At 39.1% G+C, this 12,240-nt stretch overlaps 1 protein-coding gene across 4 annotated transcripts in view; it reads right to left on the bottom strand.

The window, feature by feature from the left end:
• Nucleotides 1-12,240, bottom strand: part of KCNK2 (potassium two pore domain channel subfamily K member 2) — a 237,172-nt gene that overhangs the window by 85,354 nt on the left and 139,578 nt on the right. The gene's annotated exons all lie outside the window — the stretch shown is intronic.

Genomic DNA, 12,240 nt, shown 5'->3' with positions numbered 1-12,240 from the left:
AATTAAAATGGCATTCAAGATAATTAAGGACAAGAACTGAAATAATAGAATTCAAATCAATGATGCAGCTTATAGAACACAAAAGATTTCCCAGGATTACAGGAAAAGTAAAGGGAGACAAAGTGGATAGAGAACAGAGAATAGAAAAACAACACCAAAAATTGTCAATCTCCCTGAAGGTGGGAAAACAGAATCACTAGATAATCAAAGCTATAATAATTAAATAAAACTTTCACCCTGGTGGTATAGTGGTTAAGTGCTACAGCTGCTAACCAAAAGGTTGAGAGTTTGAATCCACCAGACACTCCTTGGAAACCCTATGGGACAGTTCTACTCTGTCCAGTAGGATCACTATAAGTCAGAATCAACTCGATGGTAATGGGTTTGGTTTTGGTTTTAACAAGAACTGAGTATGCACAACAGAAGAACTCAACAACTTCCAAACAAAATAAATGAAAGAAGAAAAAGAATAAAAGAAAATCTCTTAAAAAGCCAGTTAAGGAGAAGAGGTTACTTATAAAGGAAGGAAAATCAGGCTAGTATCAAATTTCTCCTGTGTAGCAGTACATGGCAAAAGACAATAAAGAAATAGCTATAGAGTTTTGATGAGAAAAAATCGTGATCCCAGAATTTTATACCCAACCAAACTATCTTTTCATGTGTGCAAGCAAGGGAAAAGCACTCACGAATATGCAAATATTTATTCCAGCCCTATATCTTTACTGAAAAAAGTGACATGAGGATTACCTATGCTAATCTGAGATAAATCCTCAGCATAACAGGACATTTATATGGTATTACACATTTCATATTTTTTTCCCCTCAGTTTAAGTGGCACATTTTGGATCTTATGTTTGAATGACACAATAATTTAATGGCTAGATCAACCTGCCCAGAGAATAAGTAAATGAAACTTTTTTTTTCTTTATAGAAGTGGCACAGTGTAATCAGTAGCCATTATAAATGACAAAGAAACTAAGTAATGATTTTCTCAAAATTCATATCAAAAAGGTCTTAGTCATTATTTTATTTTTATATTCTGATCTGAAAAACTAATATGTCGTTCGATGGCATATATCATATGCCATAAAACTCAAAACATCTATCTATAAGAACCATGGATACCAGTTTGTCAAATATCCTTAAAAAAAAAAAAAAGTGATTATAATATATCATCTATGTCAAGCATACATAGGAAAATCAGCATAAGGGAACATGGTTATTATATCTGGTTATTTGCCTTTGTATACATTCTGCATTTTCCTATTACATTAATCACATATTAACATATGTGAGAAAAGATTCATCTTATTCATACAATTTTATAAGTCAAACAGAATCACAATCATGATTTTTAAAAAATGCATAGCAAAAGGACGGCTAAGAAGTGGTATTGGATGAATGAAATCCTGGAAACACATACACACAACATTTAATACTCAATGCAGCACTGTTTGTAATGGGAAATAATTAATGATCATCAAGAGAGGATTCAAAAATTATAACATATCCTTAAAATGTAATACTACGTAGCTGCTAAAATAATAAAACGAATCTTCAGAAAATGATAAGAAAAAAATTCCCAAGACCTGTTACTATCTGGAGTTAGCCAGGTCCTGAACAGCTCTCATTTCTGTAATACAGGAATGTATATACACAAATAATACACATACATATTGGCATATCTATCTGCCTATTTATACTACACACACACACACATTCATGCTAGAATGATAACAAGAGAATGGTAGCAGGGGTTGATTCTGTACAGGGTAAGAGATCTCCTTATTAAAGTTTTTCAATGGAAATGTATAGCATTTGATTTTAAGTGAGCATACCATTAATTCTTCACTATTTGCATGTCCGCTGTAACCATGTAAAAGCAAATGATTTCCTTTTTATATTGACAAAAGCAAAACATCTCTTTTAAGCTGTCTTGATTCAACTGCCCTTACAGTTCCCATGAATTCTGAAAGGCAATTTGCACTGCACACCTTCTGACTTCCAGCAAATACTTCTAAAAGACAACCAGGAAACATCACAGAAAGGCAAAACACACAGCATTTATGAAATAAGATTTACAATTGGGTCTTTTCCATTACACCAACCATAATTATTATTGCTCACTTATTATGAAGTCATTTAGACTGCTCACATAAGGAGCAAAATTAACTCAGAAAAGTTAAATGGTCTGTTCAGAATCACACAGTGGAGTCAGTGTTAGGATCAAAACTGAAATCCAGGTCTTCTGTGTATAAACTGTATTCTTTTTCCTTGCCTTATGCTCTATTAGGCCAGTGGTTGGCAATCTTTTTCTGTAAAGGGTCAGATAGTAAATACATTCAGCTTTGCAGACCACAGGGTCTTTGCTGCAACTACTCAGCTCTGTCATTAGTCTGCAAAGGCAGCTAAAGGCAACACACAAACAACTGTGACACAGACAAGCAGTTTGCTGACCCTTCATTGTTCGGCCAACATGCCACATGCAAATTGTGTCTTTCCATTTATTTTCCTAAACAATTTGAATTTTTTTTTTATCATCACAGCTTTGATCTTATTAAGTAGCAACTGCTACAATGCCCTAAAAGCTATGGAATCCCTAAACAATGTCACCAATAACAGCAAAATCTCTGCCCAAAAAAACTATGTTTAGGACCTTATATATTTTTATTTAGAGACATTTGCACTTCAAACTCTTATTTGGAAGTCTTTCTGAAACAAAAAACCCCTTCGAAAGCACTTCAGGTGCCTGTATTACACGTGAAAAATACAAAATCTTACTGCAGTGAGGGAGCTTGGGAGACATAGTTTGGAAAAGCAAGCTAAAATATAAAATCGATTTTTTATCATAACGTTCATCTTGGATTTTGAATAACGTTAAGGAAGGGTATCCACTATCGCGGATTCCCGGGGTAGAGCACAGTCTACTCTGCCGCGTATGGGGGGCCATGAGGCAGAATCGACTCCACCGCCAACTGGTTTGGTTTTTTTGGTTGGGATGGTGCAAACGGTTAACGTGCTCAGCTGCAAACCAAACGGTTGGTGGCTCAAGTCCACCCAGAGGTCCCTCAGAAGAAAGGCTTGGCAATCTAAAAAAATCTACTTCCCCAAAATCAGCCACTGAAAACCCTGTGGAGCACAGTTCTACTCTGACACACACAGGGTCACCATGAGTCAGAACGGCAATTGGGTTTTTTTTTTTTTTTGGTTATTCATCATTATGTTTATGTAAAAAGAGACTACAGCAGCCAGTAGGGCTATCACTAAATACTCCTGAAGTTGACGTAGCCGATGTCACGCAAATGAAAATAATAAAGCTTTTCAGAAAGCTCCATCAGCCACGCTCCCTCCCTGAGCCGCATGATCGTGGAAGGACTTGGAGGAGACCTGAGCTCTGTGGAGGTCTCTGAGCAGGCCGAGCGAGCAGAGGCCTGCTGTCTATCCACACTGAGCATGCGGTGTGAACAAGAAATGGCTTTTTATTCTGTAAAGCAACCAAGAGTTGGGGTTTGCTTGTTACAGAACATCTCTTAGCACATCCAAACGAACACAGAGGCATAGATTTAAAAAATTATATAGAAAACAGGTCTGTACAAATATTAATTCTTCATACTCGGTATCTAATGTTAACACCTCGAGGCTGTATAATATGATGATCATATTTGGATTATCTATATAGCATTAAAATAACCAATCCATTTCATTAAATAAAAATGAAAATTAATTAGATAAAGAAATTAATGAAGTCTGAGACAGTATTGCGGGAGTAAGGGGTTTGGGACTTAATGTTATACATTCAAATTCTGCTAGACAGAATAAGGCGCATGAAGGTAAGCATTGCATATATTATAAGAATTAAAAAGTCTGGGTTCAAGTTTTAAGAAACGATGGATTTCCTTTCTTTGTAAACATTAATTACGTAAAGAAACGGGTGAAAAAAAAAAAGAATATTGGCTTAATTTAAATTAGAATACTGTTGTTCAGTGCACAAACTATTTTAAATAAAGTAATTTTATTAGAACTTCATGCCAGCTCTGATTATGGGAAATACTAGTCCTTTTGGCCAATGAGAAAATTAAGGATTATGGAAGAACTGTGATTTGGTCAATCACAACCCCAGCTAGTGTCAAAGACAATACCTGAACTTCGATTCTCTGAAACAAAGTATGAAGTTCCTTCTATTTATCATTCCTTAGGAGAAAAAGAAAAGAAAAGGTAGAAATGTTTTCATTCTAAGCTGCGTAAGTAAAACCAGGCTAAGTGTCTACTTGAATACGTACAGCACATGATAGCTACAGTATAATACTAATTAAGAGGCCATATGAACAGTCTGTTACACTTAAACATCGATATTTTTGCATTCATTAAGTTACTGAAAGGCACTGAAATTAGCCACTAAAACATACATTCTTCAAACAGTAGTTAGGCAGATTCTGACTTATTGCATATCCCTTCTTTCCTTTTTCCTTCTCTTGTGTTTGCCTTTGGGAATTTCACTCTTGGTTAGCATTTCCAATCAAGGGAAACAGAAGCTTCCAGGATACAGACACAACACATCCAGTAAGCCTGGCCACATGTTTATTGTTTTTGTTGTAAAAATAAATTGGACGGGGAAGAAGTTTAAGAATAGTAATTAATGTTCATTTATTTTGATGACCTGTGACTTTCCGTTGTTCAAATTGTCACTAGCCCTCCCCATTGCTATGTTAGAACCAAGAGCTGGCTGCGTGAAATTCCTTTCCATGTAAAATGAGTCACGCCTGCATTGTACTTCGTGTGCACAGAAATGACAATCCTTAAGCATGAACCTCGTCTGGGGCAGGGATTCTTTGGTAAACATCATGCTATATTTACAGCACCACAGAAATAACAACGCCAAGTTTCCAACAGTAAAACTGCACAAGCCTTAAAGAAATTCCTTTAAAGGGATTGGGAGGAAAACAAATATGTAGCATAATTACTAGCTGAAGGTAGACGAGCCCAGACAAATGTTAGTACATTCCTTCCTTATCAAATGAAATACCTGTGACACTTATAAAAACTATTTTCTCTGATAATCATCTCACTTAGCTTTAATCACATTCAGAGCAGTACTTGGTATTTCTGGTGGTGGGTCAGATGCTCTATAAAATCTGTAATCTAGGGCAAGAGCACTGGATTTCAGCGGTTGGCAGGGAAGAAAGAAAAGAAAAAGTACATTCTGTCTTTATTCAGGGCCTGGATTTCATGTCAATTCTTTACTTCCAATTTTTGGGCAATTTCAAGATCACAACAGTGATTGCTTTTCAGAAGATTAAAAATATGTTATCGGAAACTTTTTGAAGTATGCTCAAATACGTGCAAGTGTGTTTTGTTTCAGAGTACAAGCAATTCTTGACTTGAACACATCTGAGATATGTGTGACTGGCGTGTTAGTACTCAACCCGCTACCCAACATCCAGGCCTCCTCTCGCTGAGCCGCCAGTTCCTCTTAGAGCTGTTATCTCCCTCTCTGTTCTCCTCCTGCCAAAACAACAGCCTGTCTCACTCCTGCAAAGATCACACCCCTATAGCTCCCGAATCTCCTCCCAACCAGCACAGGGCTGTGAAAACAAGGTACACTCCACTGAACCTGTTCTGGGCTGATGTAGCACATGTAAGAAGAGAAGGTGACTAATGTGTTTCACCATTGTCCTGGAGTCCGTACCACTATTTGCTCAGCAATTCAGCTTTATTACCAATCAAATATAATTCTGTACTTCAGACTGCTTCCTTAAATACCATTATCATTAATAAGATATTTTCTCGGAGAAAATGCACTTTAATTTAGAAAATAAGCAAAGCCTACATGAAGATTTTGAAGGATAGGAAATGGATGCTAATAACTTGAGATGGGTCTTATTTTCATTAATTTAATGGATTGGAGAGTAACAGAGAATCAAAGATCCAAAATAATTTTTTTCAATTTCAACTTCCAATGCTATAACAATAGCAGAATTACATATTTTGGAAAAATAATCATCCACTTTAACAAGGTGGCATAATGAAAAATGCAATGAGATTGTAGACTTGGAGCTGGAAGTCACCTTGTGAGATCATCTGCCTTTTCAGCTGCCTGAAAGCACCATAACTTTCCTTGGAAATGGGCTTCGAAAATTCAATACACAGTTCCCTGGGAGCAGCCAAGGGACTAGTGAAATGCTACGGAGTTATGAGTGGAGTAAATTAATAATACCCAACACCCAAAGCTGGAAGGACATCATCCCCTGGGAAAATGCTTATTGTCAAATTCTACATCATGGCTTCAAGTCCGTTATTTCCAAGATCAGGAGGTAGCTTCATGAGGTCACAAAGTTGAACAGAAAATACTCTTTTACAATTTTCCCTCACCCTTTAAGTTAAAGTTTCCTAACACATCCAACAAATACGTACTAGATTCCTGCTGCAAACGCATAACAGGGTTACAGGCTTCAGGAAACCCTCTATGTTGCCAAGGTCCCCCTCACCCTTTTATCTGGAACTGCTTCCTGAAATTACTCCAAACCTTTCTCTTTTTTTTTTTTTTTGGCATTTTGTTGTTTTCCTAACCATTTAATTAGACATCATGCCGAATGGGTGAAATACTGTCTGGAGTAAATCTGAGATCATTATCATAACACCTTTAGCAATTCCATCTAGGTAAAAACAAATCCAAAGCTCCTATGGCTCGTTCCGAGCCCTGGTGGCTCAATGGTTGAGAGCTCGGCTGCTAACCAAAAGGTCGGCAGTTCAAATCCAACAGCTGCTCCTTGGAAACCCTATGGGGCAGTTCTACTCTGTCCTGTAGGGTCACTAAGAGTTGGTATTGACTCAGAGGCAATGGGTTTTATGGCTGGTTCAAAATATAGAAAAACTAAGCACACTAACTAAATAACCGAATTCAGTCTCTACACCCAAGTGGTAAAAAGCAAAACAAACAAATAAACAAAACAATCCTTTGTAAGTGTAAGAAATGTTACTCCAAAGAAACGTCTTCCGTAAGAGCTTCTGTTAGAGTGAACACGGAGTTTAACTCTTACTCACTACACAGCATCGTGAAGTCCTTGTTATTCACAGTCTGACGCTCAGAAATCATGATGAATGAGTAACAAAGCTAGGCAGATCCAGACCCTGGCATTCCAGCTTACTCTACATTGGGAAAAACTTTATTATATTTTAATGCCTTTGGGTAATAAAACGATCTTTCATTTTATCCTAGTCTTTAAACTCAAAACAGAATAGAGTTGTTCATGAGGCCAGTTTTGCCCATGGCCTTACTTAGAGTTTAAATGATTTTTTATTAACTTTAAAGTAACTTAAAATTTAAAACACTACCCTCCTATGGCACTCTTCTAAGAGATAAGTATAACTCCATCCGTAAAATTTTTTTTTTTTTTTTTAATCACAGACCCGACCACTTCTTAACCTCCCTAGCTCAAGCCAAAGTCTTCTCTCACATGGATTAACGCACGGACCCCTTCACTGGTCTTCCTGCGTCCACTTCTGCCCTCCCAACGGCAGCTAGAGTCAGACCATGCCTCTCTTCCGCTTCAACCTTCCAGTGGCTTCCCGTGAACTTAGAGACGTCACTAAGTCCTACGTGCTCCGTCTGGCCGACCTCACCTCTTCCTCCAGCCCCCCTTCCTCCAGGATTCCTTGAACATGCCAGAATCTTTGCCATTGCAGTGCCCTCTGCCTGAAGCCCTCTTTCCGCCCTTCTTTACACAGCTGAATTCTTTTTCTCCGTGGTTTCAGCTTAAGCATCACCTCCTGAGAGAGTTCTTCTCAAATTAGCCTTCTAAGGAACGCCTCCCACCCTTTGCTCTGGCTTCATCATCTACCTTATCATCACACTCCGTGAACTTCTTTTGCAGCATTTGTTACAGTCTTCAACGTTCTCATTTATTAATGTGCTGATTTGTCGTCATTCTCTTGGATCCCAGTGTGACTTCCCGGAGGAGACTATTCGGCTCGTGTCTCTAGTCTCACTGAAGGAAAGAGTGAACCAACAAACACTGAAGGAAAAAATGCTACCAAGAGGAAATTTCCTAATATTGTTAGTTGCTGTCTAGGTGGCGCAGACAGAACAAAATCCTTCCCGGTCCTCTACCATCTTCGTGATCATTGGTGTACTCGAGGCCATTGTCGCAGCCACGGTGCATTATGAGTGGCTTCCAGCACTATAGCAGATGGTGTTCTGTTGTGATAGCGTTTTGACGAGGTCTCATAGGGTTTTCATTCACTCATTTGCAAAAGTAGATGACCAGGCCTTTCTTCCCCGTCTACCTTAGTCTGGAAAAACTAAAAAAAAATTTTTTTTGTTTTGTTTTTTTTTTGATTTTTTTAGAAGCCCTGCTGAAATCTCTCCACTATCGGTGACCTTGTTGGTGTTTGAGCTACTGGTGGTGGAGCTTCCAGCATCACAGCAACGTGCCAGCTACCACAGTGGGACAAACTGACGGATAAGTGGTGGTCCTAATGCGACACAATGGATAAAATCTTGGCCATTTTGTAACTTCCTCTTCTTCACAAGCTCTGCTAGCGTGGTCTACGAACGACAAGCTGCTGCAGAAACGTTCACTTTTCTTTCAACATGTGGCTCCTCCCTCTTCATTCTATTAGTCACCAAACCAAAAAAAAATCCCGTTGCCGTCGAGTCGATTCCAACTCCTGGGATCCCACGAGTCACAGCGCAGAACTGCTCCGTAGGGCCCTCTTGGCCCTAATCACCAGGACTTCCTTCCATGGCCCTGCTGGGTGGATTCCAATCGCCAACTTTTAGGTTAGTAGCTGATTGCAAACCATTTATACCACCCAGGGAACTCATTCGTTGCCAAGGCCTGTGGATTTTTCCATCTAAACATTTCAACATTTTTTCTTAAATTCGTCTTTCAACACCAACTCCAATAATCCCCGTCAATACTCCCATCCCTCTTGCCCCGCACGCTCCACCGCCAATGGCTACAGTGTCCTCCTAACTGCTCTCACAGCTGCCAGCCCCTACTTACCTCTCACTGAGACATGTATCCTCTAATGTCACCTTAACCTGTCACTTCACTTTCCAAAAACCCACGTTCTATCCCATTATAGTAGTTCCAAATCCTCTAAGATCGTATTACGTTACACTGCATTCTTCCCATCTACATCAGTCAGCGATATTTCCCACGACTTCCTTAAACAATTCCTCTGGTCTAATCAAATACTCAAATACTTACTTTCTGGCCCCCAGATTAATCAAGCTCACTCCTCTCTGTACTGTTGCTTATCCATGCCACAGACTGGACGGCTTACTACCTCACCCCCACCAATCTAAATCAATACATTTTCTTTAAAATACAGTTCAAATTCAACTTCTCCAGTTAACCCTTTCCTCCCTGTTCCAGCCCATACTGCTCTTTCCGTTTTCTGTATTCTTACAGCACTTAAACGTTCATTGTTCCATATAACATGTGATCATATGAGACATTTTCCTGTTATTCTGTAGTTATTTCATATGTGTAAATTCTGTCTCCCAAATTTGACTGCAATCAGGATCTGTGTCCTTATTTCCTTTATATTCCTGGCAGCCATTAGAACTAGTGCTGATCCACCAGAAGCCACTTCTGTTGGCTAGATTTACAAGGTCCTGCGGGTGAATGCCTTCAACTACAAACAACTGTCTAGACAACTTATAATTCCCAAACAGGCCATTCTGCCTCTTACCCTTTAGTTTTCCCACATGTGCTCCTGATGCCCAGTATGCTTCCTTTCCACCTTCATCCACCTGCTAAATTCCTAACTCTCTTTCCAGTCTCCACTGGGATGACACCTGCTAAGGAAAAGGACATATTCTTTGCCCCTTCCTCACCCACCACTACCTCGATATCTATATTAACTGTCCCTCCTATTTGTTCCCATTAACTACTCTTAACCCATAGTGCATGGCACAGTGTGTTGTAAATAGTTACTTGCCCATTAGTCTCCTGGGTTGGTCTGTGAGCAACTTAGGGTCAAGGTATACATCTCTTACCATTGCATTGGCAGGTACATAGTGTTGTATTACTTGTTGAATAAATAAGTGAAACCAAACCAAAAAATTTAGTAATGTAATCTGCTGAAAAAGCTAAGGTATCACAGGTATCAATTTAGTGTTATGTAATTTCCAATAAGCCACAGTCCATACCATTTAGAATGCCTATTTATTTTTAATTAAAAAAAAATGTTTATTAAGCACCTGCCAGCATTGGGAATATTGCAAAAACCCAAACCTCACAGAATGTGTATCTTACTAGGAGAGACAGGTGGTGGACCATGGCTTTTGCTCCAAGTCCTGCTCAGAGTTCTGAACAGAAGATTTGTGCAATGATCCTGACATGAGATGATGCTGACGTGAACCAAAATGGCAGCAGTTCAAATGGGCGAGCAGTGGTTAAGCCCCGGGTCTATTTTAAAGGCAGAGTCAACAGGATTGGCTGATGGACTAGAAATTAGGTGTTCTCAAGAGAAAGAGAACAGTCAAGGATGAGTGTCAGTCTGTGCCAGTGGAGAACGGGATTTGGGAAGCGTGTGGAGGGCATGATTTGGGGAAGAATTTGTAGGGCTATGAAGGGATTCTCTGAAATTAGGTCTTAAATTTTAATTTTCTGACTATTTTGCCTAACCAAATTTACCTTGGGCCTATTTACAATGAATGTAAGGGCTGCTTTGGCTTCAAAGACAAATCTATAAAACTGAACAGACAAGTCTCGAACAACTGCAACCAATCCTACTCCGTGAAGCACTGCCTGTACCAGACACCCTATAAAAGCCACTGCAATTATTTTTCCGAAACTCTCTCAAGTTCTATTTTTAAATGACTCATGCAATGCAGCTAGTGCTGGAACTTTCAATTTCTATGATTGCTAAAAACCACTTCAAAGCTTATATAATGATTAGTAGTAGTGATATTATATTTTGTATTTCATAGAAAAATTATTAGGATGTCAAATACACATTTATGAAAGAGGATAGATATTTTACCCTGTCCTAGACCATGATCTAGTCCAAAGTCAGGAGATGGCCTTGATACAGGAGCAGAAGACCACAGAGTAAAAGGTCCCCATGGGGGTGACCCAGAATGACTGAATCCACCAAAGGCTGAAGCCAGAGATGCAACAGTAAGAGATTTGGGCTTTCGGGCAGCTACCTAAGAACCTAAATCATCTGCCACTGTGCTTAATGGCTATAATTTGGGGTAAAGCTGGTAATAATGGTTTAGTTTTTTTCACGCATTGAAGTATATGTCTGCAAAACTTACTGAATTTGGGGATTCAAAAAATGAGACTGTTTATAAACATACGATGCAACGGTAAGTCTGTATAATGACTGAGTCCCTTGCAAAACAATTTAGTGGTGGTCACGATGAGTTATAACTTGGACTTCTGAGTTTTCTTCAGGCAGAAACAAACCATTCTCGCTTAGTCTGTGAGCTTTTTTTTCCATTCAGGCTCTAAGTAGTTTACACAATAAATAGTTATTTCCATAGTAGAAATGACCAAGATGTCTAAGCCTCCAAGTTAACCTGTTATTATGGTTAGAAATCAAGGCTGCCATTCTTCCAAATATTCACAGCCACACAAAAATTTTTGACGCAGCTGAAGGAAATGGAAGAGTAAACACAATTCCTTGACCTCTTAATTGAGGCAAAATCAACAAGCTAAGGTATTTCACTGGTAAGTGACCCAGCACAAAGAAGCACCACAGCAAATTCATATAATGACAGGACCCTAAAATTTCTTTCACAGGAAGACTTTCAAATAATATTCCATCCATATATTGTTCATGTTCTCTTACTTAAGACTTTGATATAAAGTACGGATTTGAAAACTACACATTTCATAATATATCAGGGACACTGGAGAATAAAATTGAAACTTGTAGGACACTGATTCATTTCCCATAACCAGAAATTAGACCCATGAGAGGAAATCTCATCCTGAGCTTTCGTGGAGAAGAGCTTCCCTTTACACGTATCTTTCTGCCTCCTGAAATTCCTCCCCAACTGTGATGGGCCAGTTTCCTTTCCTTGCTCAAGAGAAATACTTTAAAGTCACCTCCTTTCATGGGGCAGGGCAGCTGTGTGTTGTTATCAGGAGCTACTGAGTCAGTTCCGACTCATAGCGACCCCGTGTGACAGAGCAGAACCGCCCCGTGGAGCTTTCTAGGCTGTAATCTTTATGGGAGCAGATCGCCAGGTCTTTCTCCTGCAGAGTGGTTGGGTGGGCT

This window comes from Elephas maximus, chromosome 24 (assembly GCF_024166365.1).
Source record: "Elephas maximus indicus isolate mEleMax1 chromosome 24, mEleMax1 primary haplotype, whole genome shotgun sequence".
Taxonomy (NCBI): Eukaryota; Metazoa; Chordata; class Mammalia; order Proboscidea; family Elephantidae; genus Elephas; species Elephas maximus.
The sequence above is the reverse complement of the archived record's forward strand: the minus strand, read 5'-3'. Positions and strand labels throughout refer to the sequence as shown.